Source organism: Physeter macrocephalus, chromosome 11 (assembly GCF_002837175.3).
Source record: "Physeter macrocephalus isolate SW-GA chromosome 11, ASM283717v5, whole genome shotgun sequence".
Lineage (NCBI taxonomy): Eukaryota > Metazoa > Chordata > Mammalia > Artiodactyla > Physeteridae > Physeter > Physeter macrocephalus.
The window spans coordinates 165447191-165458712 of record NC_041224.1 but is presented as its reverse complement, the minus strand read 5'-3'; positions in this window follow the sequence as shown (position 1 = coordinate 165458712).

Here is an 11522-nt window from a genome sequence, read left to right as displayed (position 1 = left end):
GAAAATGACTATACTACCCAAAGCAATCTACAGATTCAATGCAATTCCTATCAAACTACCACTGGCATTTTTCACAGAACTCAAACAAAAAATTTCACAATTTGTATGGAAAGACAAAAGACCCTGAATAGCCAAAGCAATCTTGAGAAAGAATAATGGAGCTGGAAGAATCAGGCTCCTGGAGTTCAGACTATACTACAAAGCTACATTAATCAAGAGAGTATGGTACTGGCCCATAAACAGAAATATAGATCAATGGAACAGGATAGAAATCCCAGAGATAAACCCACTCACATATAGTCACCTTATTTGTGATAAAGGAGGCAAGAATATACAATGGAAAAAAGACAGTCTCTTCAATAAGTGGTGCTGGGAAAATTGGACAGCTCCATGTAATAGAATGAAATTAGAACTCTCCCTAACACCATACACAAAAATAAACTCAAAATGGATTAAAGACGTAAATCTAAGGCCAGACAGTATAAAACTCTTATGGGAAAACATAGACAGAACACTCAATTGCATCAATCACAGCAAGATTCTTTTTGACCTACCTCCTAGAGAAATGGAAATAAAAACAAAAATAAACAAGTGGGACCTAATGATACTTAAAAACGTTTGCACAACAAAGGAAACCAGAAACAAGGCAAAAAGACAACCCTCTGAATGGGAGAAAATATTTGCAAATGAAGCAACTGACAAAGGATTGATCTCCAGAATTTACAAGCAGCTCATGCAGCTCAATATCAAAAAAACAAACAACCCAATCCCAAAATGGGCAGAAGACCTAAATAGACATTTCTCCAAAGAAGATATACAGATTGGCAACAAACACATGAAAGGATGCTCAACATCACTAATCTTTAGAGAAATACAAATCAAAACTACAATGAGGTATCACCTCACACCAGTCAGAAATAGATAAAGAAGATGTGGCATATATATACAATGGAATATTACTCAGCCATAAAAGGAAATGAAATTGCGTTATTTGTAGAGAGGTGGATGGACTTAGATTTTGTCATACAGAGTGAAGAAAGTCAGAAAGAGAAAAACAAATACTGTTTGTTAACACATATATATGGAATCTAAAAAAAAAAAATTGTTCTGAAGAAACTAGGGGCAGGCCAGGAATAAAGGTGAAGACATAGAGAACATACTTGAGGACACGGGGAGGGGGAAGGGTAAGCTGAGACGAAGTGAGAGAGTGGCATGGACATATATACACTACCAACTGTAAAATAGATAGCTAGTGGGAAGCAGCCGCATAGCACCGGGAGATCAGTTTGGTTCTTTGTAACCACCTAGAGGGGCAGGATAGGGAGGGTGGGAGGGAGATGCAAGAGGAATGACATATGGGGATATATGTATATGTATAGCTGATTCACTTTGTTATAATACAGAAACTAACACACCATTGTAAAGCAATTATACTCCAATAAAGATGTTAAAAAAATAATACTCATTTCTCACCAAACACTTGGTGGAGTGAATGTCTTTTATGGCTACATGAGACACTCTATTCTGCTAAAACTTTTCAAGGTTAGCAGTGGCTGCCCATGTGAGAAAATATAGACAGGATATGTGCTATACCTATTCCAAATTCCAATTTCATGAAGTCCACTTTGTTGAACTCGAATAACTTATTATGTGGTTAGAGAAAGTCATTCAACTCCCAAACTGATGTCCTAGGTTCTAAAACAACCATTTCCTATTTACAAAAATTTGGCTACTATTTTGGCCCCTTTCTTGGCTTCTACATCTGGATCCAGGGGCATGGGTTCACTGGTAGTCCTCACTGGAGACACCACGTCCTCCCTCCAGCTCCTGATCTCTTAGGATATGGGTCCGTCAATACACATTTCAAGGAATCACATTGCCCCAGGCACTGGACTTTCTTCTTCATGGATCATACTTCTTAACTAATATCCTGGAAACTTACACCATCAAAATATATAGACTACATCTATCCTTCCTGAAAGAAGATGAAATGAAAGGAAGAGGGCTCTGGTAATAGACCAGTTGGAGAATGAATTGAAGAGTAGAGAAGAGAAAAAGAGAAGAGAGGATAAAAGTGAAAAGAGGCAACAAAAGGCAAACCAGAGTGGTTGAAACCTATGAGGAAGAAGAGAGATGAGCAAAGAAAATGACACACCAAAAAGTTGCAAAATTTGGGTCCCGTACTGTAGAGAGGTGTGCCCTGGACACGGCCTTATGGAAAGGTGTATGGTATAGAGGGATATTGAAATCTTTAAATAGAAAAACCATCATTTAGACTTGTTGGAAGTTAGTTGTCTAAAAGAGTGCTTCTAATATATTATCATTTGTTGAGAATTGCTAAAAGAGGTTATATATTTAAAACTCAGGTTCATGGTCCCCATTCTGATTCAGTGACTTTGGAGAAGGCCCAAGAATCTCCATGTTTAATAAGCTCCCCAGGTGGTTCATAGTTCATATATAAACTGACTGAAGATGAGACTTTAAGAAACACTAGACTGAAAGGGTAGCCTCTTGAGGGCTTTAGTCCAGAAAAGACAGTAAGAACTGCAACAGATCAGATTTTGTTATCTTGCTAACACTAGGCAGTGAGTGACTTGGAACTGTTCCAAAACTTGTCATTAAAGCCTAGTAGTCCAAATGGTGTAAATAAGATAAAGAATCCAGCTAATGGTCCCACCAGTACCTGGGCAATGCATAAGTGAAATGTTGCTGCACTGTGGATTAATAGCATGCTAACATACATGCAAAATTACCCAGGTGATTAGCCTGAAAATAGATGCCATTATATCTGTTATCTGTTCTCTGGATCCTCAAAATGATTAAAAGGCAAGTTCGCAGATTAAGTTTCCATGACCAATCCTCTAAAGACATTGTTCTTTGCACACATGTTCTACAAATATTCTGCAGAATTCTAGTTGTTTCACAATTCAGACTTATTTCTATAGAGCACAGGTCCATCACACAGATGTCAGAAATGAATTGAAATTAGATATGATCATATCATCTGTCAAGGTGAGCAAACTATTTCTCCCTTTCTTTCCAGGCCTTTCTAGTAATGTCCTGGTACTATCAGGCTACCATTACATTTACCCTCATTGAAAGACAAACCCATTTAGAATACAATTGTACTGTTCTCTGCTGACTATGCCATATCCAGTACATGTCTTTAATTTATCTGCCTGCCTATCTTTTCATATGGTTTTTATCAAATGTGATAACTAGTCACTCACGGATGACTCAAAGAAAATCTAAAGATATACAGATACAGATATAGATATAGATATGCACATATACATATACAAAGAATATTTTTATGTATATATATATTTCTGTCTGTGTGTGTATATATATATAGAGAGAGATTATATATTTAAATAGTATATACATATACATCATTATTTACGTATTTTATGTAAAATCATAAAAGTGATATAAAGTAATTTTTAAGAAAAAAATTATACAATACTCCAGAGCACTATAAAAGATATTCACAAAATAGAATTACAAGGGAGAAAATCATTTTGAACCCTTATTTTTTAAAAAAGCCGTTTGTACTGCTATTTCCCTAAAAGTCGAGGGGTCATACTGTAAAAAGAAATAACATCACCATGGAAACGCTGTCAAATATAAAGGCAGAGTATGTATCTCCAAAACGTCTTCAAAAGAAAAAGTCAAAGAAGGTATTGCCAAAGAAAATAGAAAGCAAGTAAAATTTTATTCTTAATCAATTTTTAATAGAAAATTAATATAAAATGTTATTTAAATTAACACTGATTTTAATTAATGAGTATCTTTTCTGCTGTTCTCTTTTTATACTCTCAAGAAACAAAAAGTGATCCTGATAATTCTGAATCTGATTAGAATACCTGGAAAGAAATATTAATAAGAATCATCATTATAAACACCCAGTCATTTCATCAGCAAACATAAAGGCAAGGTCACCTGTGGACCTGCTCCTACACAACTTTGGGAGCTTTTTTGGGTGTTAATGATAGCTGCCAAAGAAGTTTTGCAGTGAGTAAGGTTAACCAATCACCCCACAACCTTGCTTCCAAGTTATTCTGTAAGCACATCCCAGACCAAATTCTGCCATGAATACAGATATTTATTTATTACACATGCATTGAAAAGTAAGTAGAAAAAAACAAACAACTCGCATGACCTATCATGCACTCTTAAGGCCTTTTTGCCTTGGATGGAGGTTCACTCAACTTAAACACCAAGATTCCAGATTCAAGACTATTCCACATGTTGGCATTAGGCAACCAGAGTCCTTCGGAGTTAACAGCTGGAAGCAGGACAGTCTGGGAATTTAGCCTTGAGCATTGTCTCCCCATGGGTAAAGGAGTAAGACTTCACTCAATTCTTATAATGATATTTTCATGCAAATGTGAGAAAAGTCTTTAAAATATATTTAGTCAGTACCCATATCTTGAATCACTTTAATTTCTGCAATGACAGCCCATTTCTAACATTTATCAGGCTGATTAGCAAACAATTAAATCAATGAATGAAAATGTTTTTTTCTGATATTCATCATGTATATGGATGAAGGATGAATTTACAGCCTTGTGGCTTGCGTATAGTCTTTTTCATATCAGGTTTGCTGTCCCTCCAACGCGGATTCTGGGTTAGGAGATTGGCCCCCAGAGTTATTTTTTAACATATTGGCATGTGTATGTTATCTCAGTATCATGAATGACATATTTTACAGCACATTACAGATATCATAATGATAGCTTTGCATACAGATCAACAAGTTGCTATATCAGCAATGGGGTATGAAAGATGCTAGGAAGACCTTGTAGCAAGTTGCTCCCAAGCTGTTGCTGAAATTCTCTCTAGGGCACATTAGCTAGTCCAGGAGAATTGAATACAGAACACGGAAGGCTACAGCTAAAAGTGAGCACTCAGAAACCTGAGGAGGTTGTTGGATCATGGGGTGATGGATTCCAAATGTGATGGGAGATACCATGGTGGTTTCCACCTTCTCCTCCCTCCATCTCTCACCCTTCCTATTCTGGAAGACATTCGATACATTCGATACCAGTCTCCTGAAATTTGGTTGGAGCTGTGAGGAAGGTGAGATTGGATGGAAACCATATTTAGCAGATAAGTGGGTTAAGGGTGAGGGGTAAGAAGACATAGTAGAAATGGAGAAGGATGCCCAGATTTTACGTTGTGTAACCGTGTAGGTGAAGGTGCCATTCATCCTTAGAGGCAGAATGCAAACGGACAGTGTTGAGCAAAATGTTGTTTGTCACATGTCAATTTTGTGGCTCAGGAAAGTCATGAGAGCAGTCGATGCTGCTTTTCCAGCCATCTTCTAAATCAGAGTAATCTCTCCTCTTTGATTTTATGACCTTAAATTGTCTTCTGAGGGAGTTATTGGAAAAACAGGCAAAGCTGTTGGAATCATGACCATGTATGGGCAAGATTATATTTTTTTATTTCTCTATTTCCAGAAAGCCTCTGCTACAAATTACTTATAAAAACATTAGGTAATTTTCTGCCTAGAAGTATCATAGTATTAGAAGACAGACATCTCTGGTTTTAAGTTTGAACACTGGCCTTTGTTAATCGTGGTGACCTTGAGCAAGTAACTTAAGGTCTGTGAATCATAGGCTTCTAATCTGTAAAATTAGAATGCTACTACCCTTTATCTTTTCTTTATAGGGCCATGTAATGAAGTTGAAAGATGAGAAGTGTTTGTGAACTGTAATTTATGCTATAAATGCTATTCTTATTTTCATAATTATCATTGTTATAGCAAGATGTTTATTTCTTCTATCTTAAATACATAACTCTTTCTAGGATCAAATATTTAATGGATTTTGGTTGTTTACTACAACTATATTAATATGCATCATCTGTAGTCTATAAGTAATGTATTGCTTTTGGAGGTCAATAGGCCATTTGAGGTGTGCGTGTGTGTGTGTGTGTGTGTGTGTGTGTGTGTGTGTGTGTATTCTAGCATATTTTGAAATATAAAAAGGTATTCTGAATTTAGTGCTTTGTGATTGAATTGGTCAATATAGGCATCATATTGAATGCAGTATTTCCAATTCAAATAAAAAATGAAACAATTACCCGATGGAGGATACCTTGTCCAAATGTAAGATAGTTGTTCCAAAGATAGCTTTTACTAAAGTAATATCATTGGTGTCTGAGTGTGGTCATAAAGAATAATTTTATCTGCTGTTCAGTATCTTAAAACCACTATTTACTTGTTTAAATTTTTACTTTTGTTATTATTTCCTGGAAAAAATCAAAAAGTATCAATAGTAAATGTTTTTCTTATATAGCAATGCTAGTATAAAAATTCACTATGTTGGGTTAATCCCCCCAAATTTAAATCAGCAATTCCTGCATCTGAGCAGGATATATCAGCTCAAGACTTCCTGATGTTCCTCTTTCCCTATATCTTTCAGCTTCTTTTCCCTGCACTACACTTCCTCTTCTGTAGTTAGTTGAAAACGAAGGTTAGTTTAGAAATGCCAACTTAATTCTATTTATCTACATTGAATGAAACACCCTTGTACAAACAATAGTGGCCTTCTCCTTGTGCAATATAGGATGTGGTCAATCATTTGGCAATCAATTTTGGCACATTACGAACTATTTATTGGTTAAGTTCAGTACTTTGGTTGGCAAAAGCTTGGAGAGGATTTTTTTTTTCCGTTTTACAGGAAACTATTACGTTTACAGGACCTAATATTTATTTCACAGTCAAACTTGTACTATTGTATTGATAAATATTTAATGGTATTGAGCTCATTGGTTATTGCCTTGTACATTTCATTTAAATGTTTATTATCTAAAAGTGTAGTGTGATCCATTGAGGAAGGAAAGTAAGGTGAAAAATCTTTCCAACCAGAGATGGACAGAACTCAATTTCAATTTGGAGCAAAGAGAGGAAGAGGAAAAACAATCAACCATATATTTTTTTGAGGTCCGGACACATTATTCTTGAACAAAGTTTCCATTCAGAAAAAAACATCTGGAAAACTCTATGAAAAATTTCAGAATTGTTTAAGCTGAAAGGCTCTTACAATGCCACAGATTCAAAATTATTTTAAGAGAGAAAAATAGATGATGATGTAAATTCTGACGTTTCTACAGACGACATTCCCTTAGTTTATTCAGTGGGAGGAGGGTGGGGATAGGAGGAAAAAGGGACATCAAATGAGAACAATTTCTGTAATAGTGAAAGTGGGTATTTGGGTAAATGAATAAAATGAAAGAGCAATCTCTGAATAAAAAGGACTCTCATTGCATTTATAAATGAGATTGAGCTTATGAATAAAAAAATACATCCCACAGTAAAATAAAAACAGCTTTTGTTTTTGCAGCTGGTAGCTGCAAAAGTTCAATACAGTAATTTTCACATTTTTCATGATGAGAACTCCTTTTATATGCCCAAGAGTTTTTAGAGATCCACAATATAGTTAATGTACTGTCAATGTCTGTGAAATGACTAAAAACTATTCTAAATTACTGACACGTTAAAACATTTTTAAAAAGTCACAGTAGTATAAGCAAGCAAACAAACAAAATGGTGGTACATATTTACAAAACCAGATTAAAGAGACATGCCAGACAGTTGATCAGAATGCCAGTCTACAAAGGGCACTAAAATATGACTGAAATAAAAATAGTTTGCCAGTTAACTCAGGTTAAATTTGACTTGTTAAATTCTCATTGAATTGTAAATTGTTTCTACTTCTCTATTTGCAGTGGATAAAAGCCTCAAGTAGAAATTGTATAACTCTCTTCAAGGGCCCCTAGCCCCACTTCTATTAACTAGATAGCAAATAATTTTAAAAAATATCCCCTTGAGGGCTTCCCTGGTGGCGCAGTGGTTGAGAGTCCGCCTGCCGATGCAGGGGACACGGGTTCGTGCCCCGGTCCGGGAAGATCCCACATGCCGCGGAGCGGCTGGGCCCGTGAGCCATGACCGCTGAGCCTGCGCGCGTCCGGAGCCTGTGCTCCGCAAGGGGAGACGCCACAACAGTGTGAGGCCCGCATACCACAAAAAAAAAAGCAAAAAATGTGCTGTAGCTTAAGTGATTATATGTAGTATTTAACAACATCTTTTACTGAATTCAGTAGACTTAAACATTATTACGGTTGTTTACAGGGGGAGACGCCACAACAGTGAGAGGCCCGCGTACAGGAAAAAAAAAAAAAAAAAAAAAAATATATATATATATATATATATATATATCTCCTCTTGAAAAGGTATTAAATTCTAGGCTCCCCAAGGATATACATTTCTCCAAACAGCAAAACATATATTCATTAAATATGGTATTATTTTTTCAAACTACAGTACATTGTATGCATATGGATTCAAAGATCCTTTGCATTAACACTTTGCCCACTTCTGATGGTCCCGCAATCCACAGATCAGGAATACCTGAATTCCCCAAGACTCTTGGGGTCGGAATGTCCCACAAGGATTCTACCACTCATCTTGGTCTTGATGTCAAAACTTTTCTTGATCTCATTTGTCATGAGACCTAGTTATACCCTAGTATTTAGCCTCAGATTCTCAATGACACAGTATTGACACCCTGCAATAAATCACTCCTTTCCTGGGTTAGCTTAAGTGGGCCTAGACCCTGATTCCAAGGAGCCCTAACAAGGTAAATCTCTTTGGTCCTTCACACATAGAGCTTTCACGTAGCAGACTGGAACATCAGTCCTGTGCTAAAGCCCCATCATATAGTATACAAAGTTTAGTTCCCCAGTTGGATTTTGCTATCAAATTCCCTCCAGGGTTCATAGGCTGCTTTTCTTTCCTTCACTTGCTTGTCTTTAATCCCAATTCAGTTTTGATCAAAATTGGATTTATTGTCTCTTCTCCAAATCATGTGGATTCACTTTTCCTCTTTATGGGTTTGTGAAAGCAAAAGTAAGTGTCTTACTATGTTGTCACTTAAGAGTAGATATATTACTTTAAATACAAATGACATATCTAACTGGACAATCACACACATCAGCAAAAATAGGTTCTTGGCTTGGGGGCCTCAGCAGACAATCAGTCACTTGCAAAGAGCTTCCTCTTTTTGCTATTACCACATAGGCATGGATGGTTGAGCTGCTAGATGCTGATACTGAGCACATAAATGCAGCCGAAATAGTGAATTCACAGGATGATATGAAGATGATGAAATGATACACATAGCATTAGTCTGTGGTCCTTCCAATTGCTGTAGCTATATTTTATAGTTCCTGGACGATGGGAAGGTTGTCGCTCAAAATGTTATTTGGCCACGTTTTCATAGGGAAGTCCAAACATGTCATTTTTTTTTTTCCAATCACCAGAAATCAGATTTAGGAAGACCTAACAATTCAAAATGTATTTATATCAAAATTCCTATAACAAAACTGAGAGTACAAAAGGGAGGACAAGAGGACAAATCCACAACCATGGGTGGAGATTTTAACACTCTCTGAGTAATTGAGACCATACAGACAAAAGCACATATATAGAGGTAAAAATTATATAGTTGAATTTGAATATTTGAATTTGAATAACACTGCCAAACAACTTGAAATATTTGCTACTTATAAAATATTTAATCCAACAACTGCAGAGCACATATCTTTTTCAAATCGTACATGGAATGTTGATCAAGATAGATTATATGCTCCTGCATAAAAAAAAATCTCAATACACTTCAAAAGATTAAAATTTTACACTGCACTCTCCTATCACAGAAAAATTAAGTTAGAAATCAATATACAAGACAGAAAAGTAAAAAAAATTTGGAAATTAAACAGCCACTTATAAGTAGTCCATATTCAAAGAATAAATCATAAGTAATCATATATGATAATGAATTATAATTCAAATATAGTGTATCACAATTTGTTAGATGCATATAAAGGTATAAACAATTATATATCCAGTCAGCTGCCTGTTTTTGTAAATAAAGTTTTATTGGAAATTAGCCACAGTATTCATGTATATATTGTCTATGGCTGTTTTTGGACCTCAACAGCAGAGTTGAGTAGTGGTGACAGAGACTGTATGGCTTACAAACCTAAAATACTTACTGTCTGAATCTTTACAGAAAAAGTTTATTGACCTTTGAAATAATGCGATAGTTAAAGATAAATAGGTTTTACTTTCTGAACCTCAGTTTCCTCATCTGTAAATGAGAGTATTAAAAGTATAGACCTTAAAGGGATGTTATAAGAATGCAGTGACATAATGTAAGTAAAGTGCTTAGCAGATTACCATTCAATTAATCTTAGCTATTATTATCAACAAAAAGGATAAATAGGTTTTAAAAGATTTAAGAAAGAAGACTTGTAAAAATTAACAATCGTTTTCTTCCTTAAGAAGGTAAAAAAGAAAGAAATTAAATCTGAAATAAGTAGAAGGAAGGAAATAAAAATAAACTAGATCAATGAAGTAGAAAAATTAAATTAACAACATTACATTGCTTCTGAAAGGCTAATAATATTAATAACTCAGCTAGATACAATAATAATATATTATATACAACAATATATATATTATATGTTTTATATTTACATAACTGTAGATATAAAATATGTTTTATATAATATAGAAAATAATATACAACAATAATGTAATGTATTATATGCAAATACATTTAATGTAATAATATTATTATAATACATAATAATAATATAGTATAATAAGAGCAATACAACAATAAACTCATGGCCAAGAAATAGAGAAAACACAAACTACAAGTATCAGGAATGAATTAAAGCATGAAATAGATAATAAGCTAACATTATAAATAGTTTTACGCCAATAATTTCCACAATTTAGATGAAGCAGAAAAATTTATTTTAAAACAGAACTTGCCAAAACTGATAAAAAGTGAAAAGCATATCTAGAAGTCTAATATTTATTAAGAATTTGAATTTGTTATCATAAACTGTCTTAACAAAAAAGGTCAGGCAAATATGGCTTCATTCACATATGGTGAATCCTATTAAACATTTTAAAAAGAAACGACATATAAAAGTTAAACACACTCTTTCAGAAAATAGAGAGGGATGGTTTGTTAGCTTTCTTAATGAGGCCAGAGCAACTCATATCAAATATTTAAAATATATTAAAAGAAAAAATTATAGACAAATATTTCTTCATAAATATAGACATAGAAACATTTAAAAATATTAGCAAATCAAATACAGCAACATAAAAGATAATAGATTTTAACCAAGTAGAGTTTACCCCCCTTAAAAAACTTAAACAAACAAACAAAAAAAAAACTAAAACAAATAGAACTATCATATGACCCAGCAATCCCACTACTGGGCATATACCCTGAGTAAACCATAATTCAAAAAGAAGCATGTACCACAATGTTCACTGAAGCTCTATTTACAATAACCAGGACATGGAAGCAACCTAAGTGTCCATCAACAGATGAATGGATAAAGAAGATGTGGCACATATATACAATGGAATATTACTCAACAATAGAAAGAAACGAAATTGAGTTATTTGTAGTGAGGTGGATGGACCT